We start from the raw sequence: 15,076 nt of genomic DNA on the forward strand, positions 1-15,076 counted from the left end.
AAGGAGGCATGTTGCAATCACTGATAACACACGTTTATGTTTACAGGGTTTTATGATATGGAGGTTGGTCTAAAACAACTCCACATGGGCTCTTTGTGTACACACTAAACATGATGTGGCTCATTTCCAGGTCAGTGTTACTCACGTGCCGTTTGGCCCACGGCCAGAACTGAGCCGGAAAGACGTCTCGGAAACTCCCTGTGTAGCACGCAAGGAAGGAAAAATATTAGTTTTTTCTTTGAAGCCAAGAGTTCACTAATCCCTGTCATGTTGAAAATCTATTTTCTGGTCATAGTTACAAAGCCGTCTTTTTAAATTGTCAGAGCAGGTGAACACGCAGGTGCTGCAGTGGAATGAAGGACTCGACAACACTCGAGGAAATGGTTCAGTTTTACTGCAGGGAACACTCCCTTTCCTCTAATGCCATGACATACACAGCTGAACCTGAAGAGGTGATGAAGCGTTTATTTGGTTTCCGTGAAGCTTTGTGTTTGACACGAAACGTTAAAGTGGGACTGAAGCTGAAAACAGACATGCATACAGAATGAAAACATACTTAAACCTTTTGTGTTCATCAATAGAAACTGATCATATGTTCAGGAACACTCGATTGGTCAATGAACACCGGGCATACGCTGTGAATTTACACAGCTGTGGTTTTTAAATATGCATGACATGAGGAAGATACAGGCGGAACGCGTTGTCCGCTATCAATAAAGTGACAGTAAAGTCATTATCAGTGTGCATTTTTTTTTTTATTGTGTGTTCCTGCAACCGAGTGGCACTCATACTTTTATCTTATCTCTCTTGGGGGTCAGCCCTATGTTCCCACATGCCAACCCGGCTTTCCAGAGTTTGCACTGCGCTTCATTCGACTGATCTGACCGGAAGATAGTCACTGCGAGGCCTCTGTGCTACTTAGTTTAGTTTGTTTATTTAAAAGGACAGTGTGCACTTACATTAAATGTTTGCAATAAACGAAGAGATGGCGACAACTTGAATCTGCTCAATTTATGCTCGCGAAAAGTTCCACTCGATATTGCGTTATTTATGGGAGTTCAGTACTGAATCAACAGCAAGCAGCTGTACATTTACATTTTTAAAATGGAGCCAGGAGAAGTTTCAGTTTTGATGCATTTACAAGAGTATACGGACAGCATAACTTATAGCTCCCCCCCTCTCTCTCTCTCTCCTCCCCTCTCTCTCTCTCTCTCCTCCTCTCTCTCCCTCTCGCTCTCCCTCGCTGATGTGATTCTGCTCTCTTTTGTATACTCTGCAGGAGTCGAGAGGGATTTTTTTTTTTTTTTAAAGGAAGTTTTGTTAAGTTGATAGGCCTATAGCAGGGGTCTCCAAGCTTTTTTCATCTGAGAGCTACTTTCAAAAAATGAAAGTGGCCAAGGGCTACTTGCATCAAATCGCTTGCATTTATTTACATAGCTCAGCTGAATTAAGCCACTGTTTGTACATGTGTGAAATTGCAATAAGCCAATATCAATAATCTTAAATTCACATCAATGTCCGAGGAAACATCAGTACTTCATACTTGTTTTTATGGGCCAAATATATGAATAGTGGGAAGAGGTGCATTAACCGTCGTCAGATTTTTATTTTTATTTTTAACACAGTCGGTCAACGTATAGGCAAGCTACTGAAAACCTGCCCGTGGGTAGCTCAGTAGCTCCCGGGCTACCTGTTGGAGACCCCTGGCCTACAGTATATTTTAACATCTACCATAATGGTGGTTCTTGGAGAGCCAAATATTTTCGGAGGTGGTACGCAGTCTAAAAAGTTTGAGAACCACTGAAATACAAGATTTTGTATTTTTCTGATCAGTGTTTTGCTGGGAGGTATTGTTGATCAGTTTTAAAGAGTCATAGAGAGAGTCATAGAGCTCACAGCTCACAGCTCTATGACTACGTCTGATATTTACCCAGCAGTCAATACCCCGACACGTGTTCTTTACTCTGGTTTAACGGCGCTCTGTGTTCATGTGCTGCTCCCAGGTCACCGTGTTCCTCCTCCACATGTGGCTGTGCTCATTTGTCTGTTTAACATCAACTGATCTTGTTGGATTTTGCACTTTGAATGCCATATTCTGCTTTAGTCAGTGCTTCTCAGCTTTTTAAAATGTGTTTTGTCTTTTTTTTTTTTTTTTTTTGTCCTTTTAATGACTGAATTGCTCCCGCTGCTTCGGTGGTGGTGTATGAATGGGATGAGTTACTTCTGATGGACTTACTACATAGTGATCACTACCATCAGGGTGTGAATGTGTAGGTGTGACATACTGTGTAAACGTGCTTTGAGTAGTCGGAAGACTAGAAAAGTGCTATACAAGCTCAAGTCCATTTACCAACTGAGTGGAGCTCAGATTGGAAAAAGAAAAGCGGAGCTACATTATACATTCACTTTGCAATGTTTTTACTTCAACATGCGTCAATGTTGTTCTGTCGATCACAAAGGACATCACATTTGACTGATGACTTTTCCTGTGAGGCTTGAGAAAGCACAGAGCAGATCTTTGAAAGGAAGTGACGGGGCAAAAAGCAAAAGGCTGAGACGGGTAAATATCTCCAAACATCCTCCCAGCTGTTAAAAGAAACATTGAATTACGAGTAGCAGTCTGTCAAACGTTACAGTCACAGCTGATGTTTTGATTGGTCACAGCAGGAGAAGTTATTAGTCACACCTGTTTCCAAATAGTTTAGAGCCCACTGACTCATGACGCTGACAAATGGAAAATATGACTCGTCATTAAAGCAGTCGACTTTTCTCTTCATGGACATTTGGCAACAGATTGAACTGATGACATTAGTGGGTTTAAATTCCTGGGCTTCAGCGACGCACAGCCTGGCTCATGGTGACGGCGTGTTGCTGCTTCTAAATGGAACAGAGCCGTGGTTAATGTTATTCATTTCACCCGGGGCTTTTCCTGCTCTGACAAGTAGAATCATCCTCTGTGAGAAAATACTACGCTAAGGAAACAGCAGGGGAACTTCTCTGTCTTCCCCACTAATTGTTTTTGTTTGAAGGGATTTTTAACAATCTTCTGAATACAATTTAAAGGAGATCTATTCTGCTGATCCATCTTTAAAGGTGCACTATGGAGTTTTAGTAGAGAAATGTGAAAGTTGGATAAGTGTACAGACTCTGTGGTATATGTTCATAACTCTAAACACAAACTGTCCAAAGAGGAAAATGTAGTCACCGTAACACTGTTTGAAGATAAAATGATACGCAAGAAGTTATAGTGGGGGGTCTGCAACAGTGATACCACAACTCATCTGGTAGCTTTTTTTTTTAGCTCCAAACAGCTAAAACAGACCCATTTTTTCTTTGAGTAAAGTTTGTGTATTCAGTTCGGAAAATAAAGCATCGAATTGTCTCACTTCTCCAACTTTCAAACTTCACCACCAAAACTCCATAGTGCACCTTTAAATACTGACATATTGTGTTACCATGTTGGATGTTCATACTAAATGTCCTTGATTTATATATCTGTGCTTTTATTATAACAATATGGACCTATGGGTCTGAAATAAAGTATAAAGTAAACCTCTGCAACATTTCTTTAAACACAACATACATAGATGTTGGAGTGACCCCTGGACGTGGTTTCTCAGTGGTTCTTAAAGAGACAGTAGCTGAAATGAAGCGTTTCAGGCAGAGGCTGAAATGAGGGATTTTACTGACGCCAGTATCAGAAAAATAAACAAGTTTATGAGCTCACAGCTACAGGTGTCCCAGACTGACATCATTCATGCTGAAAGTGAGGATAATAGATCTCCTTTAAGGGATATAAAAGAGATGATACTGTCTTTCAGGTGATCAAAATATTAAGTTTAATAGCTTCTGCACAAACCTTAAACGTCTTTCTACCACTGTTGTCCAGTCTGACCTCTACATGAAACATCGTTCAGCACAAAACAATGCCTCCTGTGTTTGTGTACTTTGACTCCTACTTTATTCCATTGTCCTCTGCTATTTGCAGTAAATGAGTTATAAATTAATGAGACACACCGGGGTGACAAGGGCAGCCAAGAATGTGCCAAATGTCTATAATATCAAACTGCAAAGGAAATACTGACCAAGCCAACTCTTACCAAATACCTTTGGTTTAATGTGTGAGACTAAACCAAAAGCAATAAGATATGTTTGGCTATTATCACAAGGCCGATTTTAAACTTTACTCCCTGTAAACCAGTCAGTACTCTCAGAACAGAACCAGCATACTTCCTGTCTGAAACTGGTTATATGAGGGGTCTCTCTTAGGCTCATTACAGTTTGATTTGGAACTTTCTCCTCCTGGTTCAAATTAATGTTTACATTTCTGTTTAAGAATTGACAGCCCTAGTGACAGCCAGCCTGAACATCTGATTTCTTTCTTTCCTTTTTTTTTTTTTTTTATAAAATACTTTAGCCTAGCCCACACTTCATGTCAAGTCTATTTTTTCCTGTCACCCTGAATGTAATCCTCGCCTGAAACTCACTCATGCTCAGAGAGAATTGAGCAACACCCTCCTGGACCAGTCATCAAATGAAACTGATCCAAAGGGAATAATTAGCCTTTGGTTTCACTTTCAGAAAGTTGCAGTAAAAGAGTCAACAACTTACAGTAAATGTGACTTCAGCACACACTCCCGTCAGCTTTGTGGTCAACATTTCCCAACAGGTAGTTGTATATCGTTTTAGGTGTTGGCTGCATTGTGACACATCTGTGGAGCAAACTAACAGTGTTGAATAAAAGTTTAAAAAAAAGGGTAATTTGTGACCAAAGGCCAAGTCCATTTCTACAGACTCTGGATAACAACATCTGGAAACAAACTCCAATGTGGTATTCAATTTATGTTGGGTTGCATGTTTAAAATGGTATCAACCTGGTAAAAAACAAAAAGTAGAACTGCTCATGCACGTCCAATTTGAAGTGAAACATGTTTTTTAGACAGTTGTGTTTAAAACTAACAAATTAACGAACTGAAGACAACAAAGTCCCAGGGAGTCCATTGGACTGCAATCACCCGTGACTCTTCCATCCATCCATCATCCATCCATCATTTACTGCTTATCCGGGGCTGGGTTGCGGTGGCAGCAGCTTAAGGAAGTAGCCCCAGACTTCCCTCTCCCCAGCAACATTTTCCAGCTCCACTTGGGGGATCCCGGGGTGTTCTTAGGCCAGAAGGGATATGTAGTCCCTCCATCTACCGTGGGTGTACCCCTGGGTCCAGAAGACCTCCTTTCGATGCGAAGGAGGAGCAGTGACTCTACTCTGAGCTCAGCCACCTTACAGAGGAAACTCATTTCGGTGACACTTGTATGTATAATTGTGTGTCATCAGCATACATGTGATGTGATACATGTGAAATATCTGCTAAAGGCAACATAGGCTAAATAAGAGAGGTCCAAGAACTGATCCTTGTGGAACCCCACAAACTGATGGGAGACTCTTTGACAAATGGTTACCAATTGATACAAAATAATCTCTGCCCTGAAGGTAGGACTTGAGCTAATAAAGAGCCGTGCCAGAAGGACCAAACCAGTGCTGTAATCTATGAATAACTGTGATCGAGTGCAGCAGTGAGGTCCAATAAAACAAGTTGTAGCTGTTAGAAAGTAGGCTAAGAGCCCGCCTCAGATTCAGTTTTTTGCCACCGACGTCATTGGGCTCCAAAGTGAAGCTTCAGAAACTAATGTGTGACATCTCCAACATATGCTCTAATGACACAGAAAAGAGCTGTCACACACTTCTAGAAACAACAACAAGAAAATGATCTTTGAGTTCAACACAAACCTTTAAAATAATCTTCCTACATAAATAGAAACGTAGTGTGGAGGTGAGACTACACTTTGTATATAAAATACTTTGACAAGGTCGAAAGAGCCAAACTGCAGCACATTTCCAGTTTCTTCAGTTTACAAACAAATCCAAAGAGATCTCCGGAGCCTCGGCTGCAGCTTCTGCTCACTCTAAATAAAACCTGCAGCTTGTGACCCTCTCAAAAGGGTTTAATCCTACTGAGAGCGTGCTCAGTAACCGTGCCTCACGGCTGTTTGGAGGAAAGTATATACAGACGTTATCTGGCGGACAGCATTGACTTTAAAAAACTGCTCAAACTGCCTGAAATCATTCGATCAAGCTGGCACCAGTCTTATCTTTTCAGACACTCGACTCCTCAGGACAAACTGCTAACTGTTGGCATCTGTGACGCTCAAACTGTTTTTATTATTATTATTAACAAATCTCATTATAAGACCAACAGTAAACCTATAGTGTAACAAGAGCCTGAGATTACACCTCTGCACCACACGCACACACACACGAACACACACACACACACTAACACACACACACTAACACACAAGCACCCACACTAACACACACACATGCACGCACACGCGCACACACACACACACACACACACACACACACACACACACTAACACACACGCACACTAACATAAGGAAACGTGTCAGCCAAAGCTTTGTTTGTCATGTGATTAAAATAGCATGTTGCACAACTCTGTATTTCTACACAGGCAACCTGAAATAACCTGTTTGTTGTTGCTTTGCCTCTTCCGGTGATTGGTTCATTAATGATGATCAATGATTCCTTCACTGCTGTGTTTTGGTTTACTGATTTTTTGGTTATTTATTGAAGCAGGTTTAACCCGTTGAGATCAAGATCTCTTTCACCAAGGTGACCTGGCCAAGAGGGCATCATCAGCACTCGTCATCATAAGCTTTAAAATGATTAAGAAACATTTTACAAACATTTAGTTTACAGAAAACAACAATTACGATGTGCAAATCGGTTTAGAGATAAAGTGCAGAAGTTGTGATGACAGATTACAATTCAGAAACACATCAGGCACTGTCCAATTGTCTTTTGAGATCGAGCCACTGGCTTCAAGCAAAATGAGATCCGCCATTTTCAAGTCATCCCCCCATTTGAATTAAACATTTTTCTTTCATTAAGTATTTTTTGGGGGCAATTTTTGCTTCTTTTTTTGGACAGAACAGCTGAAGAGTGACAGGAACCGTTATTGTGTGCAGTCTTGCGTCCCAAATATCAAACGTATAAGAAATTCATCGGACTGATCGGGGGCGTCTGATCGAACTGTGATTGGCCGTCGTGCCTCAGTGTGCTCTGCACGATTGACGCTTCAAGGATCTTGTGTGTGTTGTACAGTCGGTCTAAATCAGCTTTAACGTTTCAGTGTCGCTTGACTTTAGACTTCTCCCTCCTGGGTTGATTCGGTCCTGCTGAGAAACTACTGACAACATTAAATCCAATATGTGAGATCTTCTCATGGGGGCCCAGAAAGCTCTGAGACGCCTCCAACCTTAGCCTGGAGTAGCCCTTTAGGTTTGAGCCGACCCGCCTCTTTATCACCAGAGAACTTAAAGATAGAGCGAGGTTCAAACACACCTGATCTATATCGTCATCTCTCTGTGGTTGATAAGGACAAAGTGCTGCTTTCATATCTTTGCTCTACGTTGTTGCTGAACAATCATAACTCTGCGTCCGTCTGTGACCTCGTTCTGTCCACTGATGAGTCATGAATCAGCGTTTTTTAAAGAGTCTGTTTCTGTTCATCAACCATTAACACAGATTTATTGCCATATATGTAAAATAAAAAAAAAGTTTGACCATTTCAACGCCTTAACCACGCCATCACGGACAGATACAGATGTAAACGATCAGCTCATGATGGCACCATGCAGTGCTCATTTTTATGACAGATTTAAACGCAACACACTGGACAAGATGTATTTCTATATCATGGGACAAATAATAATGTCTCAAACAGACATGAAGGGAAAGAAGTCTTTTTTTTTTTAAAACTCACCTGAAATGTCACCTGGAGCTCGGCGCTCAGATCGAAATCGTCTTCATCACTTTTCACAACAGGTTAAATCTCTGCTGTTGAGTTTGACGCTCCGTGAGAAGTGACTCAATACAGAATGAGTCTGCCCTGTAGCAACTCTGTGTGTGTGTTTCACTCTCTCTCTCTCTCGCTCTGTGTGTTTCTCTCTCTCTTGCTCTGTGTGTGTGTGTGTGTGTGTGTTTCACTCGCTCTCTCTCTCTCGCTCTGTGTGTGTGCGTGTGTGTTTCACTCTCTCCCTCTGTGTGTGTGTGTGTGTGTGTTTCACTCGCTCTCTCTCTCTCTCGCTCTGTGTGTGTGTGTGTTTCACTCTCTCCCTCTGTGTGTGTGTGTGCGTGTGTGTTTCACTCTCTCCCTCTGTGTGTGTGTGCGTGTGTGTTTCACTCTCTCCCTCTGTGTGTGTGTGTGTTTCACTCTCTCCCTCTCCTGGTGTGTGTGCTGTTCAGGAATGTGGAAAATGTCAGAGGAAGTTTTTCCCTGGCTCAGACGCTCAGCACTCGTTTCATTTCACACTTGGTTGCCCTGACTCAAAAACAACTTGTAGGCAAACATACGAGATCAGCGAGGTCACTCGAGGTCATTCAGATTCAAAATGACATCATCGGGGTTTCTCACTCGAGCCTTGCTGGTTGATTTTATTCCCGGATTTTTAGACATATCATTCTGTCTGTTTCCCTGTTTTGATTGGCACTCGCCGGTTAAGCATCAGCATTAGGAGAAAAGTCATGACAGCATGATCCTGAGTGAACATCCTTACTTCCTTTAATCTTCATGACCTGCCATGTCCTCCCCCTGGTCTTGTGAGATAACTGGTTTATTCCAGTGGGCGCGCACTATAGCTGCTCCCACTCAACGTTCTTGAAGCCAAAATACGCCCCTTACGGGCGCTTCCATCTTGCGATTTAGATGTCATTTGGAGCTGATCGACGTCTGCACAACTGAAGAAGGTGGACAGAGTCTGGTGCTTTGTGACAGTGAACATTGAGAAGGCTACCATAGTCATCCTCAGATAAAACACAGAGATCCTGGTCAATATTCAATGGTGCTATTTTTCTTTACATGATGTTGCCCTGTGTTTGAAAGGCCAAATGCTGGAAGGTTGTGTTGGATTTGCTTTTCCATCATATTTTAACAGTCAAACAATCAACCAGGATCGCTATACTTTATTTGATTTTTGTTGGGATTTCTTTGTTAAATTATTTTTTATACTTTCTCCTATGTCCCAGCAGTTTGACTTGATGGTCTCCCTTACTTATTTTCCACATGGTTAATGAAGCCAGAGGTTGTTTATTGAAGATTTTTTTTTCATAAAATGTTTAAATAAACTTTTTTTGAATCTGAATTGACTGTCTCTGATTAACTGGAGCACTACAACGTGTTGGTCACAGTAAAATAATTTAGCAGTTAAGTTTATAGCTCACATTTGAAAAGGCCTTGAACCGACATTAAGTTCTTCTTGACCAACAACAGCTAAGACAACAGCAAAGCTAGCCGGGCTCGTCTGAGATAAATGGGCGTCAAACTTATTTAATATTAAACATTTAAAGCCAATAAGCATAGCAAGATACGCATGAGATTCCATTTCCATTTATTCAATCGCACACTTGTCAAACAGTCTGGCATTTTGTGCTACTGTTTTCAAGAGTTAATAACTGAAGAGAAGAACTCCAGGAAAAAGGAGGGGACAGGAAACGCTCAGGGGACGAGTCCTCCATGTTGTCAGGGGTTGATGATGGATCTGAATCTGAGGGCAAAAAACAATCATGGAGTTAAATGTAACGTATAATGAATTTTACTGTGATGTTTATGCCTCAGACCTGAAATCAGATCTGTCCTCAGGTTCTGCTAAACTTCAGCTTCTAAAGTTTGCCTTTATAAAAAAGTAGCTGATAATATATATTTTTTCCAATTAAAGACAGGATAACTATTTAAGAGGAAAAACAAAATATATAATAAGACATGATGAATCCAATAATATGACCAGCTTTATGAATTTATGTTTTAAGAAAAAAGTGTTCCTGCCACTTTCTATTGAAGATTATTTTAAACTGTCATCACATTTTCATCACATATTCTCATAATCATGACATAAACAGGGTTACAATAATTAACTTTTGCCAATGACTCAGCAGTAGTCAGGGATGTGTCATGATTTGGTCTTTTTTTAGTTTTGTTTTTCAGTGTTTGGTGTTTCTTCTTGTTCTGGTGTGTTTTGTTCATTCTTGAGTTCTGTGTTTTAGTGTTTCATGATTTGGTTTGTAGTTGTCCTCTGTGTTTCTTGTATTCCTGCCTGTGTGTTTCCCAGTGTGATTGCCCTGATTGTCCTCACCTGTGTCTTGTTAGTCTCACCTGTGTTTGATTACCCCTCTATTTAGTCTCTGTGTTTCTTCCGTCCTGTGTCAGTTCATTGTATGTGGTATGTCAGTTAGTCATCAGTTTGCTAGTGTCTCTTGTGCTTCCTCGTGGCTCCTTGTTTTTTCGTGTTTTGGAATTTTAATCTTTATTTTAAATAAATAGTTTTTGGTTTCCGCACTTGGGTCCACCTCCCTTGTTTTACACACCGCACCGTAACAGGATGTGAGCTAACGGGTGAAAACTGAAGCAGAATCAATCTCAGAGGCAGAAATCAGAAGCTTGTATATTTTAATATACATAGTTTATATTAACTCAGTGTTAGACCAACTGTGGCTTACTGTATGATTCTGTAATACTCCACCTTCTTATACCACTTTAAAGTGAGACCGCTCTTTACCTGAGAGTGATTCAATCTGGGACTTGTGTGTCTCGTACATGGAAGCCAAGTGTCCTCTCTCTTCAAGTCAGTGAGCCTATGGACAGACAGATGAGCAGAACCGGGTCATACTGGTTTTTGTTAGCCATGGAAACTTTTATTTCTAGAGTGCAAACACATCATCACATTTAGTTTCGACAAAACTCACTTTAGACACTAGGTGGTGGTATTTGGCTGTTGTCCAAGTTATTGATCAGTATTTGGGTCAGTTGTATGCCTGAAGCAAGTTCAACATATCCAGGCTTTCTTTAAGAAAGCTGGTTCAGCAAAGCCAGAAGCCCCCAGATAAAGATGTGATAGCATGAGCTGATTATGAACTTTGTCTGTTAACTCATGGCGTTCTCCTTAAGGCTCTCAGCGTGTCACAGAAAGGGGGCGTGTGAAATGTATTTTGACCCATTCTTATTCACAAAAGCGTTGAGTGCAGGCGATCCAATATAATGAGGTGTGATGATGAAGTTAATGTGGTAAAACAGGATGCTGCAGATAAGGAATGAGAGAACAATCCTGCAGAAAAGAACTGTGTTCATTCATCATTAATGTAATAATCTTACCACACACTGCACCACAATGTCTCCTGTTGATTTCTTAAGTTACAGATACTCACAGTACAACTGTGAAACTTAAACAGTGAGACATGATTTCAGCAGTGTGAGCAGAAACTGCAGTCAGTTGGATTATTGTGCTTCATGACAAATATGCAGAAGTAGCTTCAGTATTTAGCTAGACTTAGACTTAGTTAGAACTAGACTTCTTGCAGAACCATAGAGGCTGCTAGTCTTCCTTAAATTTTAAGAAAGATTATAAATTGTTACTAAAATTTCTTATATATATATATATATATAATAAAACGGTCCAATCATATGAGAGATAATTTTACCTTTGAGTCCAATGTGAAGACATGCTCTTCAGAATCAGCACTGCAAAGACAAGATGATGGCGTCCACCTTCACAACCTGTTGCTTCAGTCTGGCTGCATCATGGTCACCTACAGGAACACCACAGAAATGCAATCAAAGTACTTCAGTTTATTTATCAGAGGATGTACTGTATGCAAAGTAGAATTAATTTTTTAGCTATAATTCCTCAAAAAGATTTGAGACTGCTTTGGAAAGTTATTATATAACATATGAATCACATAATCATGGAGCAAAGCAAGAAGAACAACAACAAATTCTGAATAAGCTGAACTAAAGTCACAACAAATCAACTGTAAACTATTGAATTGACTCCTGGTAGTGTGCTGAAGTTATTTTTACAGCCTATGGTTTATTCTGCAGAGCTGCTCTTTTATTGCTTTTGCACATCCAACACAATTTCCACATCTGCTGTTCTAGCCAACTGTCTTTATTTTTATTTTCCCTTCCGTGTGAAATTTCCCCTCGACTTATCTCTGCAGATCTCGCCAAGACATGACTCATCTGAAATGTATGTCTTTAATTAAGGGATGGGATTGTTCTGGCTTTATTTTTCTATGTTGTCATGTATGATTCAGAGCATTCCAACAGGAACACAAACACTAACAAAGAAGTTTTGTTTTGCAACATGCAGAAAAATAGCCCTGTCACCTGCTGAAAGGCACGACATCTGCTGAGTCATGGTTCATTAAAGGACCAATCAGTGAGATGTATAGTGAGTGAAATGATAAAGTGAGCTTACTATGTGATCAGACATTAAGGAAACATGCTATGTTGAAGTGTTGGCTTCTCTGACAACAATGCAGCAGCCAGTATGTCCTCTTTCTAACTTTAGATTCTGGTCCTGAATGCTCTGGATTTGTTTGGACCAGAGAAGGTAGGCGGTTTTAAGGCACCCCCACACGGCCGTATTGGACGCCCCTCGGTTTGCCAGATATGAGAGCAGTTATCAGGTCAAACTAACAGGCGTTGCAGCGATGGAAGCGGGCAAGAGAAGTGGTTCAGATAGAAGTGATTGTACCCGACCTAAAAAGCCTCTGCATGTTTCTAATAAGCTCCACGAGCAGAAACGTGCTCAAACTAGGATCAATATTGGAGATGCTTTTGAAAAATGGAGAGAGGTTAGAACGCAGAAAGGTTTACAGACCGATGCAGAGCTGGATAAACACTGAAGCTTCAGTGTCCACCACATGGTAACCTGTGTGAGCATCGACTCTAGAGAGGAGGGGGCGGGGGGAGACAGCTCTTCACCTGGAGTTTCTCCTCCAGCCTCCTCGTATTTATTCTGCAGAAAGTCAGAGTGAGCTGATGTGAGAACGCAGCAGGATATAATCAGGAGAATTCACCTGGAGCGAGTGGGAGGGGGTGGTGACGTTTATTCCCTGTGGTCGAGATTAGTTATAAATGTTGGAATTAGGAGGAACTGCCTCCTTTACCCAACACAAATGGTTTAATTTGTCTCGCTCAGTTGCCCTTCAACTATATTTACTCCTCATTGTGTTTAATTCTGTGTCCGTGTCCCTGGCAATAAAGCGTCTGAGAAGAGTGACACGTGAACGTCTTAGCTTGATGTGTGTTTGTGTGTCTATGAAAGAGACGGTTCTGTTTGTGCGCCTGTGTGTCCCTGATAACTGCAGAAGAATGGCTGTGCCAAAGCCACTGAAAAGAAGAAGAGGGATTTATATTAAATGGTTCCTTCGGCTAATGTGTGTCTAATTTCAGCTGGAAAAATATGGACGAGGTTTAGAGAGAGAGAGAGAGATTTTTTTTTTTCATTGTTAAAATATTTAATTGCTAATTATTACTTTTCATTATTATTATTGTATTATTTGTTATTTTATGCTTTGGCAATATATTTTACACATTCATGCCAATAAAGCTATTTGAATTGAATTGAGAGAGAGAGAGAGAAAGAGAGAGAGAGAGAGAGAGAGAGAGAGAGAGAGGCTGGTACTTACTGGGCTCTTTTGTACACTCAGCACAAAGCAGCTTAGCACACAGAGCAGGTGAGTTTCTCATTTTCCACCTGATGCAAGTGTCAGGACTCCAGCGCCCCCTGCAGGTACAGATGGGTGACGTCACTCAGGCTCCATCCATAATATTTACTCTCTCTTTATTCTTGGATAGACTGAAATCCAGCCCGCTCAAGATTTATTTTTGGTTGGAGGTGTGTCTCTGGAGGAGAGCGGAGGCTTCAGTATGGAGGAGGCGTGGCCAAACAGCAGTTTGTTTTGGTTTCATGCTGTGAGCTCAAGGGCGACACCTACTGGATCTAAAAGTCACACATTCTTCTTTTAATGAAAGAAATGAAAATGTTCAGTTTCAAACAAACACAGACGCTCTTTGTCTTTATTCTTATATTTTATTAATTTCACCGCACATGTTCAGGGAAACACATGTCAATATGGATTTGTCACATGAATATCTATCGCACTATAGATATCAGTTTCTTTTAAAAATACATGTCATGAGATGGCATTCGACTGGCATGGCACCAATATAAATCAGCTTTTTTTTAATCATAGAGTTTGGCATGTTACTTTGAAAATTAGAATATATCACGACACAGAATCGTGGGCACACATCATGTACAGTACTTAACACTCACCCCCCCCCCCCCCCCCACCCCAGAGCAAACAAACACGGCGACCCACTATGCTCCACATCGAGCCTCTCGCAGCAGAGAGCGAGATCCACTCAAATGGTTTCCTGAAGGCAGAACGAGAATTCGCTTTGAAGGACATTAGACTTTAATCCGTCTCGCTGACGACAACGAATGAAACGAGCGATAACTGAATGACGATAAAGCGGCCGAGTGGATATCAGCATCAAAGCAAGGACTTGATCAAGGAGGAGATACAGTTAGAAGTTTTGATTAATGCTAGAAATCTTGATTCCACACGAGCGGCCTGGAAAGCGTTTTTTTTTTTTTTTTAAAGCGTTGCCTTGTTAAGTCATGGATGAAATGCTCGGATGAATACTCCGCCTTCTCTGAGGACGGGAGGAGGAACTCTCTGATCTTGTTTGAAACCCTTATGACACAAAGTCGTCTCAATCCTCGTCCCAAATCCACACTATAACAAACGCTCAGCGGCGTTCTAGTTTAATCTAGAGAAACGTGCAATGACCTCAGAAGAGCTCTTTGTGGCTCTCTTGTTCGGCAAGTATTTTAAATTTCCTCGTTCAAATCTTCCATCGACATTTAAGAAAATCAACATTTTTATTCCTGGAGCCAAGCCAACTAGGTTCCCCTGAATACTCAAGACTATAAAACAATCTGCACCAAAAACAAGTTGGAAAATGGAAAAATAGACAAAGTTACAAGACTGGGAAGGAACTACAAATCCCACAATCCATTGCGATTCCAACGAAACCCTCATTATTGTGGGCCAATTACACAAGTTGGTCTTAAGGCCCCCCCAGGCCTGCTATAAAGGGCTCTTCAGAGGACATTTCATACCATTTCTTTTTCCATTTCTAGAGCTCA

At 41.0% G+C, this 15,076-nt stretch overlaps 1 protein-coding gene across 4 annotated transcripts in view; it reads right to left on the reverse strand.

The window, feature by feature from the left end:
- Positions 1–12,332: 12,332 nt before the first annotated feature.
- lingo4b (leucine rich repeat and Ig domain containing 4b) overlaps positions 12,333–15,076 on the reverse strand; it is an 83,567-nt gene continuing 80,823 nt past the window's right edge. For 3 of the 4 annotated variants that reach the window (XR_009674842.1, XR_009674843.1, XR_009674844.1), the window contains exon 4: positions 12,333–12,548. The gene's annotated coding sequence lies outside the window, so the exon portion shown is untranslated. The other variant, XR_009674845.1, reaches the window with a different exon arrangement.

The sequence above is a fragment of the Labrus mixtus genome, chromosome 11, assembly GCF_963584025.1.
Source record: "Labrus mixtus chromosome 11, fLabMix1.1, whole genome shotgun sequence".
Taxonomy (NCBI): domain Eukaryota; kingdom Metazoa; phylum Chordata; class Actinopteri; order Labriformes; family Labridae; genus Labrus; species Labrus mixtus.